The sequence below is a fragment of the Athene cunicularia genome, assembly GCF_003259725.1.
Source record: "Athene cunicularia isolate RWA chromosome 1 unlocalized genomic scaffold, athCun1 chr1_part1, whole genome shotgun sequence".
NCBI lineage: Eukaryota > Metazoa > Chordata > Aves > Strigiformes > Strigidae > Athene > Athene cunicularia.
The window spans coordinates 48,458,711-48,470,464 of NW_020799091.1; positions in this window are offsets into that span (position 1 = coordinate 48,458,711).

Sequence of the window (11,754 nt, forward strand, 5' to 3'; positions counted from 1 at the left end):
AAAAAGAAGACTCAGTCTTTCCTGGGCACCGTGGGGTTCTGGAGGATGCACATCCCGAACTACAGCCTGATTGTGAGCCCTCTCTACCACGTAACCCGTAAGAAGAACGATTTTGAATGGGGCCCTGAGCAACAACAATCCTTTGAACAAATTAAGTGAGAGATTGCCCAGGCAGTAGCCCTTGGGCCAGTCCGGGAAGGGCAGGAGGTTAAGATCATGCTCTACACTGCAGCCAGGTAGAACGGCCCTACCTGGAGCCTCTGGCAGAGAGCACCTGGGGAGACCCGAGGCCGACCTCTGGGCTTTTGGAGCCGGGGATACAAAGGCTCTGAAGCTAATTACACACTAACTGAGAAGGAGATACTGGCAGTGTACAAAGGAGTTCGGGCTGCCTCAGAAGTGGTCGGCAATGAAACACAGCTCCTCCTGGCACCCCGACTGCCGGTGCTGGGGTGGATGTGCAAAGGAAAAGCCTCTTCCACGCGTAATGCAACCAATGCCACGTGGAGTAAATGGGTTGCGTTGATAACACAACGGGCTCAAATAGGGAACCCCAGCCGCCCAGGGATACTAGAGGTGATTACGAACTGGCCAGAGAGCAAAGATTCCGGGATGTCACCAGAACAGAGGTGACACGTGCTAAGGAGGCCCCACAATATAACGAGCTGCCGGATGAGGAGAAGCGATATGCCCTGTTCACTGATGGGTCTTGTTGCATTGTGGGAAAACATCGACGGTGGAAGGCTGCTGTATGGAGTACCACACGACAGGTCACTGAAGCTGCTGAGGGACAGGGTGAATCAAACCAATTTGCAGAGGTGAAAGCCATCCAGCTTGCTTTGGACATTGCTGAGCGGGAAAAGTGGCCAAGGCTCTACCTCTACACTGACTCATGGGCAGTGGAGAATACCCTGTGGAAATGGTTGCAGCAATGGAAGAAGAACAACTGGCAACGTAAGGGTAAAACTGTCTGGGCTGCTGATGTATGGCAGGACATTGCAGCCCATGTGGAAAACCTCGTTGTGAAGGTGCGCCATGTGGATGCCCATGTACCCAAGAGTCGGGCCACTGATGAACATTGACACAATCAGCAGGCAGACCAAGCTGCAAAGATTAGAGTGGCTCAGGTGGACTTGGACTGGCAGCGCAAAGGTGAACTGTTCATAGCCCAGTGGGCCCACGAGACATCGGGCCACCAAGGTAGGGATGCAACATACAGGTGGGCTCGAGATCGAGGGGTGGACCTTACCATTGACACCATTGCAGAATCATCCATGGATGTGAGACGTGTGCTGCAATCAAACAAGGCAAGCGGGTGAAGCCCCAGAGAAATGGAGAGCGATGGCTGAAATACAGATATGGAGAGGCCTGGCAGATCGACTACATCACACTGCCACAGACCCGCCACAGGAAGCGCCATGTGCTCACAATGGTGGAAGTAACCACTGGGTGGCTGGAAGCTTACCCAGCGCCCCACGCCACTGCCCGGAACACCATCCTGGGCCTTGAGACCCAAGTTCTGTGGCGACACGGCACCCCAGAGAGAATTGAGTCAGACAACGGGACCCACTTCCGAAACAACCTCATAAATGCCTGGGCAGAAGAACACGACATCGAGTGGGTCTACCATATCCCCTACCACGCACCAGCCTCTGGGAAGATCGAGCGCTACAATGGACTGTTAAACACCACATTGAAAGCACTGGGAGGTGGCACCTTCAAAGACTGGGACATGCATCTAGCAAAGGCTACCTGGCTCGTCAACACAAGAGGATCTGTCAGTCGAGCTGGCCCGGCTCGGTCAAGACCTCCACATGCTGTAGATGGGGATAAAGTCCCTGTGGTGTGCATGAGGAATATATTGGGAAAAATGGTCTGGTTTAGTCCTGCGCCAGGCAAAGGCAAAGGCAAACCCATCCACAGGTTTTGCTCAAGGACCTGGGTGTACCTAGTGGGTGATGCAGGACAATGGAGAGGTCCGATGTGTACCACAGGGGGACTTGATTCTGGGTGAGAACATGCCGTAAATTATGCTGTGCCTGTGTAGATTATTACTTTGTTATTGTTAACTGCTAAATGGCAGCTGGACATGACGCAGATGGTATAGAATAAAGCGGTGGATTATGTCCTGGTTCAGCTGGGATAGGGTTAAGTTTCCCCAGCAGAGAGGGGGAAGGGATCTCCAGCTGGGTTATCCATACCATGCTGATGTCAGATCCAGGGGCATGGGAGCACGGGAACATTTTTCTTTGTGGCTTTGGTGGAGGGGAGCATTGCGAGCGAGCTGTCTGTAACCATTTGCAGTATTTCTCTGTATATCTTTTATCTTGTTTACTGTTATTGCTGTTTATTGTTGTTATCATTGCTACTGTTGTTATTCAGATAGTTTATCACACTGTTTTCTTCTTATTTTAAACCAGGGTTTGTGCCTCACTGCCAGCCTGACCGGCTGAGGGTGGGGGAGGGACAATGGCAACGTGGTCTCCAGTCCTGGCAGGGCTTAAAACCACCACAGTTTGTCACAACATCACTGCAGAAGGCTATAATTTGTAGTTATCACTAATGCCCACCAATTTTTGCAGCATTGACTAGAACCTACAGATCCCCTGTGCATCACCCTGTGTTGCTGTAGAGACAGACAAAGCCACACACACACACACACACTCACATGGGTGAACAAGTGGCTAGCCGCTAGTTACTAAAAGCATTCCTTTTTATATATTTCAAGTGCTAGAGTGTTACAATATAATTTGTCAAAATGTTGTTTTTAACATTCTCATTGGTTAACCTTTATCAGTTTCCTCCCTGCTTGCTTCATCCTGTTATGTAGTCATCAGCTCCTTGGAAGTTATTTGCTTTGAGCATAGCGTCCTTATCTCAAGGGTACACTAGAATCTTGTCAAGGTCAAACTCTTCTTCAATCAGGTTATCGACAGACCAGCTGCCTTCCCCGACAACCCTGCATGCCAAATGGTATGTGTCTTGTACCTGTATGTATTTCCTAGATATTGTGGTTTTGGTCACTGAAGTTGCCTAGGTGTTAGTTAAATAGGAAACTGGATGTAAGCCTCCCCAGCTCCTGCATAATTTCCCACTCAGTAAGCAACTTCCCACAGACTCCTTGGGTTCCCAACTGCTGAAAAATGCTGGGTTTGGCATTCTTCCTTCTGTGCTGTGCTCCCCTTCATCCCACACCGTGCTTATCAGACAATGCATCTGTAAAGATGCTCTGGTGAGAATAAAAGGTTTCAATAGTTATCTTCAAGACCTTCCTTTTGGTAAATGAAGCCAGAAATAAATGTTTTCAATCCTGAAGTTTTCATGCAATGTCTAGATATAGCGATTCAGATTAGAGATCTGGACTCATCTTTCATTGAGTTCTGTACTGGCTGTTGCTGTCAAAAAAAAAAAAAAAAAAAAAAAAAAAAAGTTTAAATTAAATTTCTCATTGAATTTAATGGGAGAAGATCAAATCCTTTGCAGACTCCCAGTCTTGCATATTTACAGCTCTGAAAGAGCATGGCCTTAGGGGCAGTCCTTTTGTAATTTTTTTCCTCTTCAAACAAAATGTTCCTCTCATGCTTTTGAAGGCTGACTAAATAAGTGATTATAGTTTGAATGTCTCTTCTGGTTAGGGGACATTGGATGGGGGGAAAAAAAACCAACCCCACCCCAAACAGCCTGAGCTAATATCCATAGGAACCTTAACAGTGATAATACTGAAGAAACCTTGATGGAGTTAGATAATAATTTAGCCTGCATGGTCATAGAGTTCTGAGATTCTGTTAGAAATCAAGTGGTATGCTAAATGAAGCAGCACTCATTATTTTGATGGCTATTTTTGTTTGTGTCTAGATCAGTCTTCACTCAATATTTGTCAGACTGGACAACCACTAGGGGAGATACCTAGGACAACCTCCAACTTGGGATCATATGTTAAAGCCTATGATCACTGGTAGGATGATTGCACACTTGTAGCTCACGGTGTAAGCTATCCTGTGGGTTTTTTTGCCTTGTTTTCAGCATCCTTTAGTTGTAACAGCCATGCAGCATCACTTTAACTCCACTTTAACATGCATGTCAATGTTCTCTTTTACTTGGTAAAAGAAAAAAAAAAAACACAAAAAAACAAACAAGCATTTTCCTAATATCAGCAATCTAGCACGCCTTCTAAGAGATAGGGCCTTTTATCATAAAACCAAGGGACCATATGAAAATTCAGGTTGGATGGGACTTCAGAAGGTCAAAGCAGGGCCGGCTGTGAGGACAGACCAGGTTGCTCAGGTTGTGTCTATTTGGGTCTTGAAAAAATCCAAGTACAGAGGTGGCAAAGGTTCTCTGTGCAACCTGTTCCACTAATTTTCCACGTGGGGAATAATTTATCTTTACATCCAGTCCGAGTCTGTCTTAATTTATGCCCCTTGTCTCTCATCCTCCCATAATGCACCACTGTGAAGGGCCTGGCTCTGTCCTGTTTATGACCTCCCAATAGGCACTGGGGGCTGCTGTTTGGTCCCCCCTGCAGCTGTCTTTTGTGGTGCCTAAACAAGTCCCAGTCCATCTACTGGTCACCATGTCCAAAGCTTCCATTGATTATTACATCACAAATCAGTTTTTTTCTTGCTAGTGAATAGGACATCTGGCTGTACCACTCCTGCTGTTCTATCTGAATCAAAACGTTATGCCTGAAAATGTCCAGAAATCTTGGTAGCTTGCATTTCACTACATTTTCCTTTCTAGCAGCTAGCAGGCAGTTAAATTCCCCCATATGAATGAGGATCTGTGATCTGTGATCTAGAGGCTTCCTTAGGTTGTAGAAAAATTTCATCCACTTCCTTGACCTGATCAGGTAGTCCATAACAAACTCTCACCACCATGCCACCCACAATGAACTCTTCTCTGATCCTTATCCACAAACTCTTAATCAGCCTGTTGTCTACTTCATGCAAGATCTCTGTATATTTTAGCTGCTTCTTCACACAAAGGTCAAAACCCCTTGTTCCAAACACCCTATACCCTTTGCTTTCCATCCTGCAAACTTTTCATTACTTAACTGTGCAATGTGATGTGCCTCCTCTATTGACCTTAGGTTCATGCACTCCTGACCAGATTGGTCAGCCTGTTGGCAAAGATGTTCCTGTCCCACTTAGATGGATATTATCTCTTCTCCAATAGTCTTCAATCCTCAAAGAAGCTCTCATGGTTGTAACAGCTAAGTCCTTTTTGACAGCGTCAGCTGTGCAGCCAGTTTTTGATCTGCAGTATCTATCCTCTCACCCTCAAGTCTTTCCCATTACCAGCAGGACTGAAGGGACACCAGTTTAACACTGGGCCTTTTAGTAATGTTTTAGTCACTTTTGATACTATCAAGGTCTCTCCTGGCAGTCTTTTTAGTGATCACATGGGTAAATAGCAGAAGTTAGGAGTCCAAGGAGAAGTCGTCTTAGCAGCTTCTCCACAATATCTCTAGATCTGAACAGCTGCTTAGCAGCAGATGTCCAGAGACATCAAGTCAGGTTGGAAGATGGGCATCTCTATATCTCAGAGGAAATAGACTCCAGCAATATCAAGAAGCCCAGAACAGGACACAGCACTACAGATGAGGCCTTGACAGGTGTGGATAGATGGGAAGGATCACCTCCCTTGACCTGCAGCCAATATTTTGCTTAATGCAGCCCAGGACATCATTAGCTTTTTTTTGCTGCAAGTGCATATTGTTGGCTGATATTCAACTTCATGTCCACCACAACCCACAGGTCGTTTTCTGACAAGATGCTTTGCAGGTGGTAGGCCTCTCAGCATATACTGGTGCATTGGGTTATTTGTCCTCAGGTGCAGGACTCTGCACTTCACTTTATTGAACTTCATGAGGTTTCTGTCAGACCAATGTTCCATACTGTCAAGGCTCCTTACAAGTGGAATTTTGTGAGTTTCTGTCGACTGCCCCTTTGGGGACTTTCTCCAGTTGTCCATCCTTTGAAACCAGGACATGGATTTTTGGCATTATAGATTTTCTATGAAGACCATGTCAAACCTCACAGATGGTGCACCCTGCTCACCTCCTTTCTCAGTTCCTTCACCTGGCAACTCAGTGTTGTGACCTGTGGTGGGGAAATATTCATTCCCAGACACAAGAGAGACATGAGATCTTCCCTACCTACAGCCTGAGATCTGGATAGCAGCAGCCTCCATGTGTCATGTGCTGGAGTCAAACTCTCAGATGTGCTGGAGTTGACCATTCCAGCTGGTGTTGGGGACCACGATATGTGGTGTATCACTGAAATTCCTGTGCAGTCTTCAATAAAGATTGTGGAGAGCTTTGAGCCAACTGCTGCAGTGATATTAGTTGTCTCTACCGCCTTTTGTCTCTGTATTATTATATATCCACAAGAGAATGACCAGAATTTACAGCAACAATCCATATTTTCTATCGCAGCTGACAGAAATGAACTACCAGCTGTCTCCAAAGAGCAGAATATGGCAATACATCCTGTGTTGGTCTTCCTTGGCTTGACCAGTCAGGTCATTTCCACTACACCTCCTATCAGACAACATGGGTGTATTAATTAAATATTTTTCTGATTTTGCTCACATGACCATTTTGTGCATGCACAAACACACACACAAATACCTGTCAGAAGCTAGGTGAACTGCCTGTAGTCATGTACCTCAGTGCAGAACCATTCCAATATTCCCCTTTTCTTCTTTTTCCACATAAACAGCCCCAGCATCTCCAACACACAACATTCTTGTCTCCTCAGCTTTCTCTATGTTAGACGGTACTTACCTGTAATTTTCCTCCCAGTCCAGGAAGAACTTAGAGACTCTTTCCTATCCATTTCTTCTTCTTGTGAGCTGTCTTCAGCTAGTACACTCATATCTCATTCCCCAAGTTCCCAGATAGCTCTTATCTCCCTTTGATCTCGTGACTTGCCTTTGCCCATGTCCATCAGCACAGAAGTAAATCCAAGAAAGCAAGAAAGCAAATGCAGTCTCACTCATCAGAAGAACAGTAATGTTTGTTTTTGGTTTTTTTTGGGTTTTTTTTGTTTTTTTTTCCCAAAGTTCATGGTAAACCCACAGGTTCATATTTCTCCATTCAGGGCAGGGGGGACTAGAAAAAAAGAAAATTAACAAAAAAAACAAACCAAACCAAAACAAAAAAACAAAACAAAACAAACAAAAAAAAAAGGATTGAGAGAATTAAGTAGAAATGTTCCCTGAGAATAGAACGGAAACATCTAATAGAAATATTTTCCTGACATTAGTCTTTCATAGGAAATATAGCAAGCTTAATTCAGCCAACTATAGTATGACTAAAACAGCATACAGTATGAGTACCAAAGTGCAGCACAACAACAAATTGTGTATTATATTGTATATGTTTGTGGGTTTCTCTGTATTTGATTAACATTTTCTAGTCTTCTACAACATAGGCTTTTGTCACAGGTTAAAGATTTATTGCACATTGTTAGGTCTTCAAAGTGGTGATCCACAGCCTTTGCTTTCTGGAGTTCTTCTCTGACTTTGGGCAAGATTCCTTGCATCACAGACAATGGATCTACATCAGAATCCCTTATTATGATACATACACTGGCTTGTAGTTGCAGTAGTGTAGAGAGCAAACAGGTGGTGATATTCTCAAGAGTCTATTTTGTGACTTATAAGCATGTCATTAAACACAAGTGTCGTGGTAATATGTTGTCACTGCAAGATTTGTGTAAATAGAAGGCAGACTGCAATGCACCACTTTTTCTTAATATATGCAATTATCTTAATACAGTAAGAGTGAGTATAGTAAAAATGTTTTAAGATGGCATTGTAGACAATTGATTTTGAAAGATGACGGTACATTAACAAGTGATGAAAATACAGAATATTTAAAATCAATATTTTATAGAAGTTTTAGGAGTCTTAGACATAACGATACTGTGATAACTGATGTTATTATACAAGATAAGACTAGACAGATGGTATTTTATAGTCAGTCCAGAACTTCCCGAGAGCTAACCTTTCTTGTAGTTCAGTTCTGTTCATGCTATCATTTTAAATACTGCAATTAAATAGTCATTCCCAGAATCTGTGCCTTTTTAAGGCAGCACTTTTGAGAATTATTTCTGCTAGAAGTTAGCAGATCAGCATTTTTATCCTTAAAAATGCCATTTCCAGAATTACGGTATACTGAAAGCATCACTTACAGGAACTGTTAAAGAAAGGTACAGCTTTGCATGTAGACAAACTCCCAACTAATGAAATTACCAATATACCTGTGGGTCAATATATGCCTGGATAACCTAAGGTTAATTAATGTCTTTGAATAAATCAGAATTTAGTATGTAATACCAAAAAAAAAAAAAAAAAAAAAAAAAAAAAAAAAAAAGTAGCTGTCTAAAAAGCAATATACAAACAATATATCTTGCAATCTGTATCTGTCAAGTTAACTACCTAAATTACCATTTTCATAAATCCTTCCTCATTAGATTTTTTTCTTTCTTGGGTTTGTTTGTCTACAGCATGATGATTTTTAAGGTAAGCTTTTCATCCATATTTTTAAAATATTTGAAAAGGTACAGTTCCTCGTATATTTGTATGCTTTTGTGCTTGTGTCTGAGTAACTCTCAGACAGGGATACAACTCTGATATTAATTAGCTGATCTGAGAGTAAGGTTGTAATTGAATGATCAATCACATTTCCATGCAGACTATCTGGAGTATGTCCTGACTACAGATTACACAAAAGCACAATTCTGCTGTGTACAAAGTGGAGTGGCAAGTGAATGGGGAATCATCTTACAGGTTTGAAAGACTTATACTGCGTAGCCACTGGTGTTGTCTCGCTACTAGAAATATGTTGCCAGTTGTCACCGCAGAGAAACAAGCAGGCAGTGGAGCAGGAGGCAAAAACTGATGGAAGAGAGACATTAAATATGGACAGAGACATTAAATGTGGGGAACCATATTTCTTTGAAAAAATTGGCTGTGAAATATTCATCTGAATAATGTGACCGCTAATTTCAAGCCTTTCCCACAGTTCATGCTCAAGAATATTAGATGACAGAAGAAAAAAAATGCCATGGAGACGGACTAGGGAAGCTGAGGCGAAAATGGTTTTGAATGCAACCTATCTTTGAACCACTTATCTTTGAACTGATCTCTCTGAACCTATTTTTCTCATTAGGCAGAAGTAAGATGGCTAAGCAGCAGCACTCATTAAAGAAGCATGAGATTCCCCAGGGCTATTGAATCAATCCAGAAGTAAAAAATATCTTAATCATCTCTTTTAATCTCTGTATTTCACTCTCTCTTCTTTGCTTGCTCTCCTTTCACTTATCACAGCTACATAATTACCAAGTGAAAAGTTTCTAAATCCTGGATTCAAAAACTTAACTTGATACATTTTTTAAACACTGCAAGTCCCACATTTTTGCAGTCTTTTTGATACTTTAGGTGGAAAAAAATGACAGAAACACCAAAAAGGCATGTATTATCTATTTAAATGCCAAATCTGTTTCATGCTGGTTATGTCTATAGTGCAAGGTAAGGGATGTGACCTCTTATTCCTTAGGTGCTTAACTACATCGTGACCTCACATTGGGAAAAGATCTGAGTTCTTACTCATGTCCCTCTGAAGAAAATAGTCCTGATGGCTGGTTAGGAAGGGACCACAATAGCTGCAATAGCTGTCCTGGTTTGGATATTTAAGAGGGGGACATCAGTGTGGGGATTCACAGAGTATAGCCAACCCACAATTAGGACATACCAAAGAACAGAAAGCTATGTGAAACAGCACACTTGCCTTCTAGCATCTTTGCTTAAGAGGGCTGGTGGGTTGAAACACTCCCTTTTCACTGCTTCACAGCTAGGAAAGAAAAGGGGAGAGAAACTTTAACTAGTTTATGGAACTCCTCTCTCCTGAATATTTAGTAAAAAAGTTCTCTGCAGTTCCTCCAGTGTGCCAGCTAGCATGACTTTACAAGGATAAAGCAAGCACTAGAGTCCCGTGGGATATCATCACAGCAGACACTGGTTACTGTTTCCCTAGAGATGGGACTGAGTTCCAAATTGATCCACCTAAATTTAGTTTCTTGCATGTGTGGTGGGTGTCTTAAATTCTACAACTGTTAATAGGTGTAATCACTGACTAATGTTTCATCCACTTGCCCGAATGTACGAATCTAGTGCTATTTCAGAGCCTATAGGATATTATTCACAGGCTTCAGACTCCTGAATGATACAGATCTCCTGTAAGTTATATATCATTTCCACTCAAACTGGACAGATGTATTAGGTGACAAGGTATCTCAGAATTGTTTAGTTTTGTGTCAATAAATCCATCTCTGGATTTCTACTAATTTTATACAAGTTTAGACACATTCTTCCTAACACCTAAACATGTAACTTGAGATGTATGACATGAATACTACCCCAGAAGGTAGATTTAATAGGATTTAGACTTTTAAACATATTTGTTGTATGTTGCTTGAGATACCTTAGACTAAGATAGCCATTTGAGCCAGCAGATAAAACACAAGGGTGTCACACAGCCAGAAGGGCTTTTTGAGCAGTTACCAGAGGCAAGACCTATAGTACCTAAAATTGCTCTAGATACCCAAGTATGGACAATTGAGTCCTGCTAATTATTGCCTCGAGGTCACCTCAAAGTCATTGCTCTATTCTACTCATTGGTAGAATAAGGATCCATCCTGTAAGGGAACATTCTTTATATCTTTGCTTTGTCCAGAAAATGTAGACTCAATTTTTACTTTAAGGGTTTTGTGCTATTTCATTCACTTATCAGATGATCGTGTGCGATTGAACCTCTACAAGAAAACTGTTTTCCATTTGAAAAATATAATTTTTACCTACTAGATATATACATATATGTTTACATAAATATAAATTTCAAATAGATAAGATAAATAAATGAAATACAAGAAATAAAACTTTTATAGGAATCTACACTGATAAAGAGGACCAGTGAGTGAGCTTGTACCCTAGAACTGTACACTTGCTTAGCTGTTAACTTGTTCCTTGGCTATTTGGACAATTTCTGGTATTTCATTCCAAGACAACAAAAGACATATTTCTGAGGCAAGTTAATTTCAGGGAACACTAGCAGAAAATAATGTGAATGAGTCTACACCAGGTTTAGCTCCAGGAACCCTTACAGAGTCTGAACCACTTCTCACCTCTACCCATATTTTTCATGTCTTTAAACAGAATTACTTTATCACTGATAAAACGCAAAAGATAAATTCAAAATATATTTCTAATTGTATACTAATTGTATAGGTGCAGTGATGGCGTACCTAAAAAAGTAAGATTTAAATGTGTCTTTTACTTATGATATCTTCAGTATCTTAAGTTCTACACACTGAATGAGGCACAGTATTTTCAGTCTGCTGGTAGATAAAGTAATAATGATCCAAGTGTATGTTGATTTTTTGTGTTTTTTTTTTTTTTTCTTTGTTAGCTTCAGATCCCTAATGTAGATCATGAGTATGACAATCACATAAGGTAACAATATCAGATAAGCTTTGATACATGGTTTTAAAAAAGGAAGTGGTTTGTTTTTTTGTTTTTTTTTTTTTCCCCTGAATTAAAGGAGAACAGTGGTTGCCCTTAATCTTATTCATGGGGGAACCATCAGATGTAGGACACTAAGTAAATAGAGTACCTACTAGAAAAATATTCTACAGTGCTTCTAGAAGTTTCACGGCTGGGCATAAAAGGGAAAAATACCACCACCCACCC